Genomic DNA, 19113 nt, shown 5'->3' on the forward strand with positions numbered 1-19113 from the left:
TCCCTCTGTCTCCTCCCTCTATCTTCCTCCCTCTGTCTCCCTCTGTCTGTCACCCTCTGTCACCTCACCCCAGCTTCCTGGGCACATACACAGCCACACCCAAGCACTTCACAGGTCTTTTAAAGACCATAGAGCAGAGAATCTAGGGATGCCTCTTAATTACCAGCAGTTATGTGCTAAGTGCCTGCGACACACCCACCATTTTCAGGCGACACAGTACTGTGTCGGGACACACAGTTTGGAAAGCTCTGATCTAAGAGATCGCAAAACCCTGTTCAGATTTCCCCCTTCAGGTCTCCTGGGGAATGGAAGACATGGATGCCCGGGTATTTGAATGACCTAAGGGCCCAGAGAATATCGTCCATCAGGGCCTCAGACCTGGGCAGTGGGCCCGCCACTGTAAATAAGCATCTCTTGGTTTTGTTGACCTAGAGGCCTGAGACCTGAGCAAAGCCTTCCAGGATCTGCACAGATGTGGAGGTACCCATTAACGCATCCTTAAGGTAAATCAGCAGGTTGTCCGCATACATGGAAATATTATGTGTCCGCCCACCCATGCAGAGTCCTATCCCCTCACCCCCCAAGCGGATTCTCTCAGAAAGCGGCTCTATTGCTAGGGCAAATAGGAGAGGTGAGAGAGAGCACCCCTGCCGAGTGCCCTGGGAAATCTTATAGTGTTTGGAGATCATTTTGCCTGTCTTAAACCTCGCTGTGGGTACAACGTAGAGAAGCTGTACCCATCTCACCCAGTCTTCCCCGAGGCCCATACGCAGCATAACTTCAAACAAGTACTCCCAGCTAACCGTATCCAAGATTTTTTCCAAGTCAATTGACAACACTGCTGCCTGCTGTTTAGTTGGTGTTTCCGCATGGTAGAGGATAGAATAGAGTCTGTGGAGATTGTAGGAGGTGATGCAAGAGAGAATGAATCCATTTCGATCAGGATGGATAAGAGATCTCATTTGGGGCAGTAATCTGCATGCCAGTACCTTGCTTAGGATTTCAAAATCTAAATTGAGCATGGAGAGGGGTCTAAAATCCACTAAAACACTCAAGAAGATGCCACCTGCCTCCTTAGTTTTAGGGAGGGGGATGGATCACAAGTGCGCTTTTTGCTAGATTTTAGTAGCTCACCTCATTCAAATGGCTCAGTATATGACCTTGTTGCGGCGCTAGATTGTCAGCGAATCGTTGGTAAAATTCCGCTGGGAGGCCATCAGGCCACTTCAATTTCCTGTAGGTTTATTGGGTCCCCCAGTTCTTCCTGCACTGAATGATCTACTGACCGGAGCAGTAGGGGGTCTAAAAAATCTCTGATGCCTGACGGGTGGACTGCGGCTGGAACTGTGAACAGTTAATCATAGTATTCTTGGAAGGAGTCATTAATTTCATCAGGATCATATATTATGTCCCCTGAAACCTGACCGTAGCTGTGTAATTGGTGATCCACATGACTGGTTTAATTAACCGTGCCAGGAGTCGACCAGCTTTTCCAGGTATTCCTTATGACTATAACAATGCAGCCGACCCAGTGCGTAATTGTAGCTTGCGCGCGTTTCTTGTAAGCTTAATAGGAAGATGGAATCAGTTCCCTGAGCTTTGACCAGCTGGCGTAATTTCCCCTCCAGGTCTAAGGTTTCCTGGCAGAGTTCCCTTTGTGTCCCAATCGATTGTCCCGTTCAGTCACCCCTTACTACCACTTTGGCCAGAGAGGCTTCGGCTACTATTGTTCATGCAGGGGTGTTTTAGTGGCTGTCAGTTCGCTCTTCTTCAGCGCTGCAATGTGCCCCAAGATCACCTCCCAGTCTCGGAGCACTCAGCTCTGACGTGGGGCAGTTGCGACCTCCCGGGTATAGGGCCACGCCTTCTTGTTTGCGGCTGCAGCACTCCACCCAAGCGCCCGGTCCGCGCCTGCTGCATTCGAATGTCGTTCCCGCTATGTCATCTGTCTGGTCAGCTCCTGCACCGGGCCTCACATGGTGTCACCGTTAGAGAAGATGTGCAGGCCTCCCACACAGGCCCCTTCAGATGGGCACTCCCGACACCTCTCACTTACAGGGGCATGAGTGCTTCTTCCCCCTTTGTTGCCGCTCTTCATGGTTCTGAGACCAGTGCCCCTCCGCCCCAGTGTACAGGCCAAGGCTGAGGACAACCACTGTCATCGAGCTTCAGCTCCGAGTCCAGTGAGGCCCCGCGATCAGTCTCCGCACCCAGGGGGTCCCCTCACTTAATAGCACTTCTTGATGACCAGTCACAGCCCCTGCAGTTCAGCCTCTGGTACCACGGGATGTCGGTCAGGGCCCTGGGTCGTGCTCCCGATGTCGGTAGGGCCCTCACACACACTGGCTCGACAGGGTCTTTAAGGGTTGCCTGAGCTGTTCTCTCCGCTGGCTGTGCTAGTGCTTGGCTTTCGGGACTCTGATCCTTCGCGCCGTCCCGACTCCTTATCGTCTCTGGGTGCTCAAGGCGTGCACACTTCCGCATCCATATCTCCGCTCCAGCAGCAATGCTGCGGTCTCAGGCAGGCTCCCAAGACCTCACCCGCGTCTCGATGGGTTCGCCAGCAGGGGACATCAACATGGGGCTCGGTAGCTTCTGGGCTGCTCGTCTCGTGCCACGGACCTCCAATATCATCCCGCCATCTTAGGAGCACTCAGTCCGGGCTGCCGCCTGCGGATCAACACCGCCTCAATATGCCGGATCTACGGGCATACCGGGACCACCCCGTGTCACCAGCGGCCACAGGCTTCACTCCGGCATGCACTCAGGCCCCGGCCACCACTGATGTTATCTGATGATCGGTGGGCCGGCGCGGAGCTACGGGCTCACGCGTCCACCATCTTAGGCACCCAGGCCACGACCCCCAAAGTTATTCACTATTACTTGGTAAATGCTTAGTTATGTCTTGCAGGTGCCTTCCTTTAGTGTAACAGCCAACTTCACACTTCTGCTTGTGACCTTCCTCATTATGAAGTTCTCAGTCGTGCACGTACCAATGAACATGAGTCACGGCCTCACTCTCTCAGCTGAGCTAGTGATGACCTAAGACCCCTTTCCATTGGAAGACCTATAAGGGCCAGCCAGTGACTTCAGCAGAGTATTTGACTTCTCCTTGAATTCTGATGCTCAGATTTCTACTTGTCAGGACTTTCGGAATAAGGATGCTGATCCCATATCTCCCCTCCATATAAAGCTCTGGTGGAAACAGGAAAGACTGAATAAGTAAGGGAGAAACACTGGCTCTGCAGACTTCGAAGACGTACACTCTCTGTTGAGACATGTTTGATATAATGTTGGTATCACACTTGAGATAGTAACATTATTGGTATGACCTGAATAGTTTGTAGTACTCACCACTGGATTCTAAGGGTAAGGTGCCACACTGAGTGAGTATTCGCTCCAGTAGAGGACTCAGACAAGAGGAAAAGATGACAACAGCAGGACTTCAGGAGCAGGTTTCGTAGTTCCAACTAAAAAGGAATACTGAAGCGGAGAGGCCAAACAGGGAGTAATAATAAGGAAAACCAAATAGAGCAAGAAAAAACAATAAAGGTGAAAATGATGGGGTTGCACACGGGTACACAAGCAGAGGACTCCAAATAAAGGCACAGTTGCCAGGCAAAGAGCTCTTGATTGTACAAGGTAAATACTTTCCCTTCTTCACTTGACCTGGAAGTACTAGCCTCCGCCATCTTGGTTTGGGAAAACTATGTACTCTAGGCTGCAACCAATACCTTGATGGATAGGATGCTATCCATCTTGCTGGCACAACGAATAGCATTTGTGCAGCATTACAGGTCTCCACAATCTCCATGTTTTTGCTGCCGGCTGTTTCCACATGTGGAATCTAGTAAGCTTCTTACAATGAGATTGTTCCTCTCCTCCTCAGGGGCGTAGCTAGGAGGGGCGGTCCGCCCCAGGCGGCACTATCTTTTGGGCGGCGGCCGCGCAGCACTGGTGGCCCGTTGTGGCGGCCTTTTTAATTTATTTGGTACACTGACACGTGTCAGTGTTCCCAATTAAATTATAAAGTCCGCCGCAACGGGCCACCAGTGCCGCGCGTGTGCGAGGCCCTGTTTGAAGTGCAAGCGGGCAGCACACACTGCCACCTGCAGCATGCAGCGCACACCACCACCATCTAGCATAGGCCCCTGACGGCATGACGCTCCTACAGTGTGGCTCCTTGTGCTCGAGCCGTTCGCGCCAATATGTGGACTTGGCCTCGCTGCTCAATATAGCAGCAACCGCAGCACTTTTGATCCGACCGCAAGTGTGCTAGCCCCGACCAGCGGTCACGGTGTGAGCAGGCCTGTCTGGAGTGAGCAGGCCTGTCTATCTTTGAGGCTAGGTGGGTGACTGCGCTGATCACGCGGGGCCTGCTCATTCCTCCGGAGCTGGGCGGGGTCCCACCAATGAGTAAAGCTAGCACAGAAAAAAAAACGGGGTCTCACTTAGCGGCTGATTTTTAGGATCCGACACCTTTTCTACCTGACACAACAGAGTTGATTGGGTCAGGGGCGGCAGGTCTCTGATTGGGATCCTCGGGGGGAGCGGAGCGAAGCAGTCTCCCCCCGTGGATTTTCGCCCGAATGGGTCAGACCCAGAGAGGTGATGCGATAGGTCAGGTGCAGCGCGCGCTAGGTAGGTGCGTAGGCGTTAGGCAGGGGAGAGGCGCCATTTTAGGTTCCAGCTTAGGAGGTAGGAGAGTTTTAGGCGAGGCTGGGGCATTTTAGTCAGAAAAAAGTAATTTAGATATTTATATCTATTTTCGCTTACCGCTTTACAATGGTGACGAGGGAGGCATAGCGGCAGCGGGAAGAAGCGATTTATTGGCGGACGGAGCGGACGGTGTCGCAGAGCCCCCTCACAGGCCACCGAGGAGGCAGGCGGCGAATGGAGCGCGACGGGCCATAGATGCATGCAGAAGAAGGGCGCGCTCGTCGAGAGGCGCCTGGCAGTCTGTGGCGAACGTCGGTCAATTGACGCTGTGGAGAGGCCAGTCTTCGCGCTCCCTCTCCCCAGCATTGCTTCGAGGGTCTGGCTGTGTCATCAGGCGGCCGGGTGAGTGGTCTACGCCCACGGGTTCGAGGGAGGCGTTAGCAGAGGGCGGGCCCAGCTCAGGACTCCTGCTTCAGGAAGGTGGGATGGGCAGGACAGCAAGAGCAGCCCCAGCACGGCAGATATGACCCAGACCAGTGCCAGTATTTAGTGTGCCACAATTTGTAGGAGGCAATCAAGTAAAGGGGTCTGAAAAGCGCCTGCCCACAACAGAAATTTCAGAGGCACAACAGTTACAGCCTCAGCAAACTAGTTGACTATTCCAGTGGCAGTGAGGAGGACTTATTGGTCATGCCACAACAATAAGAGCACCCCAGGGGACAGAAGAAGACTTTGCCTACAGGGGTTATGACCAGGGAGCCAGAGTTGAGGAGGGAGGAGGGTTTTTCAGCATTGTGGCAAATACTGCAGAAGATGTTATAGACAGACAAATACATGAACATGAGGGGCTGCAGGTACAGGTTTTGGAGGAGAGTGTTCAGAGGAGGGCTGCCAGCCTGCTAGGACAATGTCAGGAAGACTTTATTGATTATATGTGTGATAATGGTTTGGAACACACCAGGTTTAATCGCGAGTGCATTTTCCCGGCTGCGCGCCAGGCCCCAGTAGGTTTTGGGTCTGAGGAACAGGATTTGGGTACTAGTTTAGATGGCCAATGGGTGTGGGTAGAGCATTCCACAGCTTCGGGCACGCAGCGGAGTAAAGGGAGCTTGAGTGTTACAAGCAGCAGGGTTTTACTATCGGAAGGGAAAGATAGGGTGCTGTTTTTTCCAGTAGCCGACCAGGTTCAGAGCAGGAATCAGACAGGAGAAAGGCGAGCACATGGCAGAGAGTCTGTGATAGACAGGGCGGCCCCTGAGCAGAGTGGTTTTAACGTTGAATTTTCGGCAAATTCACACCAGGCGAACAGGCCCTTGGAGCGAGGGCCTGTTTTTAACTGGGCAGCATATGATGGGGGGGTGGGAGATGGAGAGTGTCCAGGAGGAAGCCAGCAAGTCCTCGCTCCACAAAATACGGGGGTAGGGAAAGTGGTATTTGAAACAAATTCAGAGGAGCGGTGTGTGGGGGAAAAGTTTTGGAGTTTGCAAAAAAGGGGCAAAACTCAAACAAAGGGCAAAGGGAGGGGGATGGGGACAACAAAATCTGTTCAATCATTTCAGGTTCAAGGTGAAGATACAGATTCCGGAATGCAGAAGGAGAATCTTGAGCGGATATCTCAGGAAGAGTTGAGAAGACGAGAAGAGCAACTTCCAAAGGGTAAGCCGCGTTGGTGGGGGGCATGGGACGTTGTTTCGCAGGTTACTGGTAAAGGGGACCAGGAGTGGGATGCATCGGCGCAGAGTCAGGTGGCAACTTCACAGTCAGGTGAGAAGGGAGGGAATAATGTACACAGTCACAGGCTCGAGTGCACGGAAGACAGATCATCTGTGCCAAACAGGTTACCATATATGGGCATGTAGGTGCCGCAAGGTAGACATTTGTCGCAAAAGACGAAGCAAAAGATATGGCAGCATGAATATGTAGACGTTTTTTGCTTGCTGCATCAAGATGTGCAAGCGAGAGAGGGGTCAAAAGAGGAGGAGATGGAACTGACGAGCGCCCTAGAGTGCCTAGAAATATAGATAATTGGTCATCGGCCTTTTTAATTTTTGCTAGCATTTACTGCGAAAAATATCCGGAGAGGGCAGTATCACTTTTCAAATACATGGATGTGGTACGGAAGGCACACATGCATTTTGGTGGCTTTTCCTGGCTGAACTACGACGAAGAGTTCAGGGCCAGGATGATTATGTCTCATCACAAACCCTGGGGGACATAGACACGGAATTATGGCTACAGTGGATGTCATCCTCTCAACATACAGAAACTACACATACAGCTAGTGGGTTGCCGGTAACGTACCGGCCCTTTCCAGGGCGCACCGCCCAGGAAGGGGCGGGTTCGTTGGCAAGGGAACATGCAAGCGGCATGGGCTCATGTTGGAACTACAACAGAGGTTATTGTAACAGGCCATACTGTAGATTTAAGCATGAATGTTCCCAGTGCGGAGATAGACACATGCTCTTTCAGTGCCTTACACCAACACCAGACACAGTGGAACATAAACCCCAAGAACAAGGCCAAGCAGCAAGGGGGAGGGGAGCTCCACTCCCTCCTATACCAAAAGGCTTTTACCCCAATTAAATGGGAATTGCTTATCCCTTGGCTGGATATGTACCCGGATAGGGAGGCGGCTGCCAAACTATATTGGGGGTTTAGGGATGGATTCAGAATTAGTTACCAGGGCCCCAGATCCAGGCGCTGGGCAGAGAATTTACGGTCTGCAAAGGACTTCCCGGAGGTAGTACGAACAAAATTGGAAGCGGAAGTAAGATTAGGTAGAGTAGCAGGCCCTTTTGAGTATATGCCATTTGTTCATTTCATGGTTTCCCCATTAGGGGTCATTCCTAAGATGACGCCAGGGGAATTCCGCATGATACAGCACCTCTCATGGCCAGAGGGTAGGTCAATCAATGATTTCATTGCAGACGAGGACACAGCGGTTTCTTACACACAGTTGACGAGGCTTTGAGAATGGTAAAAATTTTAGGAAATCATGCTGAGTTAGCTAAATGCGATATTCAGTCTGCGTTTCGATTGATCCCGATTCACCCCCTAGATTTTGAGCTCATGGGTATGCAGTTGAACGGCTATTTTTATTTTTACAACGTTTTGCCAATGGGGTGTGCAGTATCCTGTGCCCTCTTTGAGTTATTCAGCTCATTTTTGCAGTGGGTTTTTCAACAAGGGTGCTGTGTAGGTAAAGTGTGTCACTACCTCAATGATTTTTTATTTATGGGACAAGCTCAGTCGAGGCATTGCAAGAGAGCTTTACGAGTTTTTCAGAACATGGCCAAAGCATTTGGGGTGACGTTGGCACAAGACAAGACGGAGGGACCAAGTACACAGATTACGTTTCTTGGAATAGAAATAGATACTGTGGTGATGGTGGCAAGACTTCCAAAGAGAAAAATGGAAGAGATTAAGTTATGTGTTCAAGAGGCGTTGCAGGCAGACAAATTACAACTGAGGCAGGTGCAGAAGTTATTAGGATATTTAAATTTTGCGTGCAGAGTGGTGAGGGCAGGCAGGACTTTCTGCAGACTGCTAGGCATGGCCATGTCGGGAGCAACGCTGCCGCACCATAGAATCAGACTAACCAGAAGTATAAAAGAGGACTTGAGAATTTGGTTATTGTTTCTGGAGGAGTTTAATGGAGTGTCCTTATTTTTCATCGAGGAAGGCATGAAGTGGCAGGTGCAACTTTATTCAGATGCGTCAGGATCAAATGGATTCAGTATTTTTTGGGACGGGCGCTGGTGCGCCGAAGTGTGTGGTTCTGAAAATTCTGGACCCTGCTGTAATATGGTACCGAGGCCCAACACTCGTGTCACAAAATATCATCGTACCATGACGAATTTGGTATCGGCAGACCGGTAATGATTAGGACATTATCCCTATGTATTTGCGTCGTGATTGAGTGATGCTATCACCCTTAAAACATGATTTCCGTTTCGAACCCTCGGATTCCATTTTGTAAACGGCATCCATCTTGTGGCTAGCCCTCATATAGTCAATTGATTGAGGCCGAGTTTGATTTGAAAGGACACGTCCACCTTAGCTGACTTCCCCATGACCTGGCCGAGCTGACTCCACTACCTCCAGCCAAACCTGTTCGGGCGGTTCCTCGCCCAGTGGCCGAGTAAGATAGTATCAAGGCACAACATGCCATAAACCATTCACTACATACAAACCATGCTTTATCATACACACACCTGTCCCTGTTTCTTGTTTATGACTAGTTTTACGATGAGGAGGTGCCCGATTTTATTGGGGTTTCATCGATATCTGATGGTAGTTCTGGGCCGAGCTGGGTAATCTATCACGAACTGGACATACGAAATTGTAGGCTGGCCATCATGAGTTTGCTTTTTCTTTGTTGTACAAATATGTATATGGTTGCATCATAAAACAAGGAATTCTTTCCTGAAGTGTAATATTATGTATAAAAGGAGAAGGCTAGTTCTGTAAAAACGAACAGTCTCCTGAGAACTTACATCACGTGCTGTTGTACTTCTAGGACGCTTGTTACTTGGTTGCAGCCAATAAAACACGATCTTTGACTTCACCTACAAGACTCTTTGTTTCTGTGGTCCGGAACAGGGAGAACTCAGAGGTCTTCGGGTGTTATCCCCTGGCACCACCGGGTTCCTAAAAACCCGGCACCTCAGTTGGCGCCCACGGTGGGGCGGTATCAAGCGGTATCGGTCCAAGCCAGATGTTCGTGAGGAGCTTTGTGTGAAAATTCCAGAGGACGGCCAGCCACTTCAGCGACCCCTGTATGTCGACGTGGTTCCGAAGGTCTTTGCTGCGAGGTTCCCCGCGTCCCGACGGCTACGAAGGACTGCTGCCCTGACTATCGCCCTGTTTTGGACCCAGTGATCCTTGGTAGAGCGAAACGATAGACGAGTCTTCTAGTGACGTCATCGATCATCAATACTTCAGTTAAGTATAAGTGGAGCGTCTCCCAGTCCTTAGTTTGATTCTTAGTTTTGGTATCCTTGAGATACACCTTGTTTGGAACTTGCAAGCGCCAAAACCAAGGGATTCGTATATTCATGAAAATATCGTATTCGATAATCCTTTGAAGTTTGAAGCTAGACTAGTGAGCGAAGATGCCTGGTCTTAGCAGACTTGGAAACTTGTTTTGTCTTGGTTGTAGTAAGGACTCCCGATTAGAGGATTTGTGTCCGGTTCCTCCGATTGGAACTCCAACATATGAACTTTATGTGAAGCACGGAGTAGGCCCTATCACATATAATGAAGTGTGGATAAAATACACCAGAAAGGATGGTGTTTTAAAATGGCCCCAATATGGTAGCTTTGACACAGAAATACTAGATAACCTCGAGGTCAAACTGTTTAAGAAGAAAGCCCGGCCGGCAATGTTTGACTCTTTTTCGCTTGTGGCGCAAAGAAGCCAAACAGAAAGAAATGAAATTAGCAAAGAAAAATAAAAGGGGTATGTCAATGGACAAGCTGCCATTGCATACAGGGATAATGAGGAAGAGCAAGAGAGTGAACAAATGCTCAGAATCAAGAAGTTAGCAGTAGATAAATGCTACCCGATGTTGCCGCATGAGGGACAAGGTTCAAAAAGGACATCAGAGAAAGATCCATTAATGTCCCATTTACTGAGTTCACCACCTCCATATGCACCTAATGCTACTGCACCCCCGAAGCGCTTTGTTATACCGCGCCCCGGCGCACGAATATTATATAGCACCAGCTCCTCTTCAGCTGGTTCCTACTTCTCCGGCGCAGCCCTCTCAAGGGCCGCCGCCTTCGCTACATACTCCATCTACTTTTCCTACGACTTTGCCTACCGCTCCAACTGTTTATTATGATACTACTTCTGCCATTGCCTCAACTTCCTCTACCATTGCCTCGACTTCCTCTTTACATCAGCCTGTCTTTTCTGGCACATCTGCCTCTCCGCAAGCTTCTCCTTCTGTTCGACAGAGAGTGGCAAGTACTGTCACTGGTCTGTTCTCATCTTTCTTTGGGTCGCCTAAAACGACCCCTAAAACAGGACGTAGACAGTTGCGTGGTCAACTACCCGATTATGAGGAAAGAGTAGTGCTGAATGAGTTAGCACGCAAATGGGTTACTGACACTGTAAAGTATGATGTTCAGTCTGTTATGGAAGTCTTCAGTCAGTGGGACGCACCCACTCAAAGATATGTATTTGAAGAGATGTGTGTATATCTCTGCGAAGATTTGCAAGACAATGATCCCAAACGCAAAATGCAGGAATTATTCCATATGCGATTCAAATTTTATGAAGGCATGATTGTAGGTGCCGATGTTGAATGAGCAATAGATTTGAGGTTATCTTATAGGAGTAAGGGAAACGTTTCTAGATCACTGTATGAGGATGACATGTCAGGTAGGAAAAAGGCGCGACAGTACCCCATGAGAGAAGTTCCTCCAGTTTGGAGGGAAGGTGACGCAAATGCAAACCCAGCAATTCTGCCCCATTTCCAGTGTGTATGGGTACATGTCCCCTGGAAAAGATCTGAAGTTTTAGCACTCAAACAGACATTACCTGATCCTCGCAAGAATCCTGCGGGATATTATAAGGAGTTATCACAGACTGCCAGCTCATGTATAATTAATTTAGCAGATGTAGACATGTTGTTTGGAAATGTTGTTCCACAGCCCTTACGGAGTAAAATTCGTCATGCAGATCATGATCCAGAATTAGGTGACACGTGGGCTAATATCACTGCTGCTGATGCTAGACAAGTTGGTGGCTCTAAACCCGAGCCTTTAGTAGCAGAACTTCCTGGTAGAATTATTACATATATGAAAACTTTAATGCCTGAATTACGTGTGAATTGGGACAAGTTGTCTGCGTGCAAGCAGAAGAAAGATAAGAATGTGTCTGACTTTTTCACGAGGTTTGAAGAGACTTTCGTCGATCATAGTGGTCAGGATATGGCTACAGAGGGTGGCCAAAGATTGTTTGTAGACAAGTTTGTACATAATCTGCTTCCTGAACTATGTAATATACCCCCACGTCAGCGCAGATTTTAGCCACAGCCCAGTACTACGAAAATAGACGCAAAGACGAGCTAGATAAAGCAGACAAAAAGACTAAAGATTTGAAAACTAAAGTCCTTCTCCAGCAAGCTTATCCACCTCGCACTACTAGTCAGCCTGATTATCAGCAACCACAGCAGTATTCGAGAAACTCACAAAGAAATGAGTCTTCTCAACAGCGTTTACCATATGGTCCGAATCAGTGTGCATATTGCAAGGAAGAGGGTCATTTTAAGAATAGTTGTCCAGCTTTATTGCGACGTTTGAATGGTGTTTCTGGTGCAAGAGGTAGAGGTGTTCAACAGGCTCCTAGGGGTAGGGGTCGTGGAAATTTCCCCCAGAATGCTACTTCTTTTCCGCCTCAGAATTCCATGAATAGCTTTGACCAACAGAATAATGCGTCTTCCAGGTCAGCTCAGTACTATGCTGATGATTACTATGCAGAAAACGAGAATGAGGGTAATAATTGCTAGGACAGCCATGGACAAAGAGAGGGAGTTGTTTCAGTTCCAGTAGATCGGAATGGACCTTATGTTGAGGTGATTACATCAGGAGTATCAGAACCTTTTCTGCTGGATACTGGTGCTATAAAAAGTTCTATTATGCACTCAAAACTTCCTGGCGCACCTTTGTCTGGCGAAATGAATGTTTCAGTAGGTTTTTCTGGCGCCCCGGTTAGAAACCCGATTTCTAGTCCTATGCCCCTTTCTGTTGGCCCATGTGAATTAGAAGCACCCCTCATTCTTACAACAGGTTGTGGCGAAAACTTGTTAGGTTTGGATTTATTAAAGAGATTATATGCGACTTTGTACTGTTCTCCTTCAGGAGTACAACTTACCCTAGGTAAGAAAGTGATTTCCTCAATGTATTTGGCAAAGGAGAATATTCCAACTGAATTGTCATCTCTTCCGGACATACTTTGGGCTACTGGTTCGAACGATGTGGGTCTTTTGGAGATAGCGCCATATGTCATAACATTGCGAGCCAATGTTAGGTTGCCACGTATTCCCCAATACAAGATCTCTAGCGAATGTGAAAAGGCTTTGTTAGCGATCATTTACGATCTGATTGAGAAAGATGTCATTGAAGAGACAACAGGCAACATTTGTAACAGTCCTATTTTGCCAGTCTTAAAGCGTACTGATCCTTCACAACCACCTGTGTACAGATTTGTGATTGATCTTAGAGAAGTGAACAAGATTGTTGTGCCACAGTTTCCAGTTGTTCCCGACATTACTGCCCTATTAACTATGGTTCCAGCTTCAGCCACTTGGTTCTCGGTGATTGATTTGAAGAACGCCTTCTTCAGCATCCCGATTGCTGAGGAGAGCAGAGATATCTTTGGCTTCAATTTAGGAGGACGAAGCTTTCGCTTCAAACGCGCTCCTCAGGGCTACTGTGAAAGTCCATCTATATTCAGCCAAGCCCTGAAATCACAACTTGACACGATTGTTCTACCTGATGGTGCGACTCTTATTCAGTACGTAGACGATTTACTAGTCGCTGCAGATACTGAAGAGATTTGCAAGGAAGCCACATTGTCGTTGTTGCGTCATTTATGTGACATGAAGCACAAAGTCTCTCTTTCGAAATTGCAATTTTGTCAATCAATCAATCAATCAATCAATGACATTTATAGAGCGCACTACATACCCGTAGGGTCTCAAGGCGCTGGGGGAGGGGGGGAGCCGCTACTGCTCGAACAGCCAGGTCTTCAGCTTCTTCCTGAAGGAGAGGTGGTCTTGGGTCAGGCGCAGGTCGGTCGGGAGGGAGTTCCAGGTCTTGGCGGCCAGGTAGGAGAAGGACCTTCCTCCTGTAGTCGCTCTTCGGATGCGGGGGACGGCGGCGAGGGCGTGGTTGGCTGATCGGAGGTTGCGTTTGGGAGCGTAGAAGTTGATTCGGCTGTTGAGGTAGCTCGGGCCTTGGTCGTGTAGGGCTTTGTGTGCGTGGGTGAGGAGGCGGAAGGTGATTCTTTTGTTGACGGGGAGCCAGTGGAGGTCTCTCAGATGTCCGGAGATGTGGCTGGTTCGTGGGATGTCGAGGATGAGTCTGGCAGAGGCGTTCTGGATCCGCTGGAGTCTCTTCTGGAGCTTGGCGGTGGTACCGGCGTAGAGGGCGTTGCCGTAGTCCAGTCGGCTAGTGACGAGGGCCTGGGTGACGGTCTTCCTGGTCTCGGTGGGGATCCACCAGAAGATCTTCCGTAGCATGCGTAGGATGTTGAAGCACGCCGAGGAGACGTTGTTGACTTGCCTGGTCATGGAGAGGGAGGAGTCCAGGATGAAGCCCAGGTTGCGTACTTAGGTCACATCTTATCGAAGGAGGGAAGGAAGCTGACCCCAGAGAGAATACAGGCAATTGCAAGATTGAGTGTCCCAAGGACACAGAGAGAAGTGCGTGCTTTCTTGGGCATTATATCATATTGCAGACAATGGATACCGAACTTCTCATTGTTGGCCAAACCTTTGCTGGCACTAATCTGTAAGGATACACCCAATCCCGTGCCTTGGTCCGAAGATTGTCAGAAGAGTTTTCACGAGTTGCGTGATGCATTGTGTTCGGCTCCTGTGTTGGGCAACCCCGACTACAGTAAGCCTTTTACATTATATGTCCATGAGAAGGAAGGTTGCGCATTATCAGTCCTGACACAATCCTTTGGGGACAAACAGCGTCCATGCGCGTATTTTTCCGCGACTCTAGATCCTGTAGCTAAGGCATTACCAAGCTGTTTGAGGGCCACTGCTGCAGCAGCTGTCTGTATTCGACAGTCTGCTGGGTTAGTAATGAACAACACTCTGATCGTTAGGGTCCCACATGCAGTAGACATTTTGCTAAACAGAACGAAGACACAGCACTTAACTAGTGCTCGACTGTCAAGCTATGAGTTGACACTGTTAGCGAGTCACATACAATTAAAGAGGTGCGATACACTCAACCTAGCCACGTTATTGCCCATTTCAGCAGAGACAGATGAGGTCGAAAAACATGATTTCTGTTTCAGGACAGAAGAAGAGACAAGGGAGAGTGGACTTACAGGACACTCCCCTTCCTGAATGTAATGATACTTTATGGGTTGATGGTTCATGCTTCAAGTTGCCAAATGGTGATACGACTGCAGCATATGCTGGGACAACATTGCACACGATTGTAGAAACTGCACGTATCCCCCATAATTCTGCACAAGCAGCAGAGTTAATTGCACTTACAAGAGCGTGTGTGTTGGCAAAAGGAAAACGAGTGAATGTGTATACAGACAGCCAGTACGCCTTTGGCGTGGCTCATAGTTTTGGACGATTGTGGCATGAACGTGGGTTCCTGACGTCGCATGGTGCAAAGATACAGCATGGTCAGCTAGTTAACGAACTTCTCGAGCCACTGACCTTGCCACTACAAGTTGCGATTGTGAAATGCAGTGCACACAGAAAGATTCAAGATGATGTTGGTCGTGGGAATGCATTTGCAGATGAAGTCGCGAAAGAGACTGCAAGGAACACAATGAGACGAATGTATGTTGTAGGTCCTGCGAGATGGATTGCTGATGTAGGTATGTGTGAGGACACTATTGAAAGTGTGAAATCCATACAGTCTGAGGCCACTGAGAAAGAGGTGAATGAATGGAGAGAAAGCAAGGGTAGAGTGGATGCGAATGGTTGTTGGGTCGAATTGTCAGAGCATCAAAGATGGCTGTTACCCGATGCATATGTACTTGCAGTGGTGACAATGGCTCATGGGATGGCTCACATCAGTGTGAAAGGAATCTGTAAGTTGTTGGCCCCAGTATGGCAGAATAGTGGTATCCCAAAATGTGCAGAGCACTTGGTCAAGAACTGTATGGGGTGTTTAAAGTACAATCCCGGTAGGGGAACTCCAACTCCAGCTGGTCATTTTGCGCCTCCAACGTATCCGTTCGAGGTTTTGCAGCTCGATTTCATCCACATGGAGAGGTGCAACAATCTGAAATACGTGCTTGTTGTTGTTTGCGCCTTCTCCAGGTGGGTGGAAGCGTATCCCCTTAAGGACAATACTGCTTTGTCCACAGCCAAAGCCCTTGTCAAAGAATTCTTCCCTAGGTATGGTATGCCTAGAATTGTCTGGAGTGAAAATGGAAGTGAATTCGTGGGACGAGTGATGAAGAGAGTGTGTGAGTGTCTAGGCTTACACCAGAAATTCCACGCTGCAAATCACCCCCAATCAGCTGGATTAGTAGAATGCTACAACGGCACATTAAAGTTAAAATTGGCCAAGATCCAAGCCAGCACAGGTCTTAAATGGCCTGACGCCCTGCCTTTAGCACTCCTGTCTATCAGAATGACTGTCCATTCCAGATTAGGACTTAGCCCCCACGAGATAGTGTTCGGTCGCCCAGCTAACATCTGGGGAGTGCCAAGGCCCAAGAAACTCAGCGAGATAGAGCACCCTGTACTGCTTGACTATTTGCACGAATTGACAACTAAATTGCGTGTTTTACACCAACAGGTTCACAGTTCCTCTCCGCCAGCGTCTGATGATCCAGGCCACACTATTGAACCTGGCACCTGGGTGTTGGTGCGAAATTTCCAGCGCACCAAAAACGAACAGCCCAGGTGGACTGGCCCGTACCTCGTCCTTCTTTCCACAAGATCAGCCGTTCGGGTGGAAGGAAAGAAGAGTTGGGTGCACGGCGCCCACTGCAAACGGGTCCCGCTGCCCCTTCCATATGACCGGCGAGTCCAGGAGGGAATTGCTGACTCTGAGACAGAATCCATCGCACGCTTTGTGCCCTTCAGTGATGCACGATTGAAAGGACTGGTACAGACAAGGAGAGTGATCGTATTCTGCAAGGATCTGTGCCACCGTCAATGCAGTTGGACACTACAGAACCTGAAACATTGTTTGAAGACCACACCATACCTGGGGAACAACGGTATAATCTGAGGCCAAGAAAAACGAACTAATAAAAGTAAACTAATCAGATTTTTCTTTCCCCCAAGAACTATTTTTTTGATTCTGCAACTCTCTCGACCAGGGAACTTGCTCATTTTTGATTTTCGAACCGCCATCCGGTTCTGCTGCTAGGGTCGCGGTTGACAGTCTTGGGAAGTGCAGCTGGAGACGCTTAGGTCGACGGTTCTGGTTGGTCTAAGGGAATTACCCTGGACTGAACAGAAGCACTCCTGAGCAGAATCAATCTCCCACCGCGGGCAGCAACTAGAGGATGGAGTTTCCAAGGGTAGAGAGACCTGCTAGATCTAAGAACTTTGAAAGGAAAATATGCATTGTGATGGCGAGAAAACAATTTTTGATAATATGCATTTTAATGTTGTGTAGCATAATGCTGTTTCTGATTGGCTATACTCTATTCACATTTCGAGTTACCTTTGTACATAACACTCAGCCCACACCTCCTCCTACTGTTTCCCCGCACTCTTTCCACCCTCTGCCGGAACACGAGTCTGCCAGAAGATTATAATTTGTAAATAATTCATTCGTCCAACTCCTACACCAACACCAAACTGTAATGAACACCACGAACTGTTGGGTATGTGGACTTATGCCTCACACGACAGATAAGGGTATCCCGTATTTTGTCCTGCCATTTAGTTATTATGGTTCTCTGTGGGCACTACGAGCAATGTTCCTGTTTGCCCTCGAACCATATGTTCCAGGGAAAAACTCAAGCAACAAGGCACTAGTGGCGGGAATTAGAAATATGAGTAGAGATGTCGACACATACAAAACGAATCCCAGAGATGAATTGATGCCTTACAGCAGATGGAATATAACCCAATATGGAATTTCCTTGACTGAGAGTCTGAAAGCAAAGAAATCCTCCCCAGTTTGGATAGTACCCCACCAAGGTCACCTATGTCTGCAGGGAAATGGCAAAAACCCTAGAGCTCAGCTAGGGAAGAGTGTCTGCACTGAGACTTACGTTTTCTCGTCTCAGACCTCCCCTTCATTCCTAGCAGCTAAAGGCACCTACTTCGTCTGCCACGATAGAGCGTATACATGGTTGCCCCCTGACTTCTCGGGCACATGTTTTATCTCGTTTCTGCTGCCACCCACCTACACGGCCGAGGCAGATTACCATCGGACAAGGACAGTTAGGGGTGTCATGAGTAAAGACGACACCACGGAGCAAGAGTTTGGAGACTTGGCAAAGGGTTTTCTGCCGTTTTGGGGGCCAATGGTGAACAGCAGGAACATTCGCCAGTTGATTAGGGTAGTAGAATCCGCCGTGACCGAAACGACCGGTGCCCTTAGTAACTTGACTGCTGAGCTCCAGTCGGACCGCCTTATGACTCTTCAAAATAGGATTGCCCTAGATGTCATACTTGCAGACCGTGGCGGGGTATGTAGAGTGATCCAATCCAGTTGCTGCATTTTCATTCCTGATAATGCTCCGACAGTGTACCAGGCCATCTCAAAACTGCACAAGATCTCTGATTCCATTCATGTGGACAAAGGAGATTGGTCCTTGCTAGGGTGGTTCTGGGAACTGATATCTGCCTGGGGATGGGAAATTCTGATATTCATTGGGATGATCTTAGCCATTCTGTTCCTGTTCTGCCTGTGTGTGCAGTGCGCTCCTGTAATATGTGGCCTCTGTGCTACATCATGTGTAAGGAAGCCTGTGTCAAGGGACGAACTGAACAACAGGATGATGCTTCAGCAGCATCTCCATGACTTCATGAATACAGATTTGGACTCAGATTAGCATGAGTTATTGCCTATATAAGGGCAAAAGGAGGGTCTGGGGTTCTGAAAATTCTGGACCCTGCTATAATATGGTACCGAGGCCCAACACTCGTGTCACAAAATATCATCGTACCATGACGAATTTGGTATCGGCAGACCGGTAATGATTAGGACATTATCCCTATGTATTTGCGTCGTGATTGAGTGATGCTATCACCCTTAAAACATGATTTCCGTTTCGAACCCTCGGATTCCATTTTGTAAACGGCATCCATCTTGTGGCTTGCCCTCATATAGTCAATTGATTGAGGCCGAGTTTGATCTGAAAGGACACGTCCACATTAGCTGACTTCCCCATGACCTGGCCGAGCTGACTCCACTGCCTCCAGCCAAACCTGTTCGGGCGGTTCCTCGCCCAGTGGCCGAGTAAGATAGCATCAAGGCACAACATGCCATAAACCATTCACTACATACAAACCATGCTTTATCATACACACACCTGTCCCTGTTTCTTGTTTATGACTAGTTTTACGATGAGGAGGTGCCCGATTTTATTGGGGTTTCATCGATATCTGATGGTAGTTCTGGGCCGAGCTGGGTAATCTATCACGAACTGGACATACGAAATTGTAGACTGGCCATCATGAGTTTGCTTTTTCTTTGTTGTACAAATATGTATATGGTTGCATCATAAAACAAGGAGTTCTTGCCTGAAGTGTAATATTATGTATAAAA

This window comes from Lissotriton vulgaris, chromosome 6 (genome assembly GCF_964263255.1).
Source record: "Lissotriton vulgaris chromosome 6, aLisVul1.2, whole genome shotgun sequence".
NCBI classification, from domain to species: Eukaryota; Metazoa; Chordata; class Amphibia; order Caudata; family Salamandridae; genus Lissotriton; species Lissotriton vulgaris.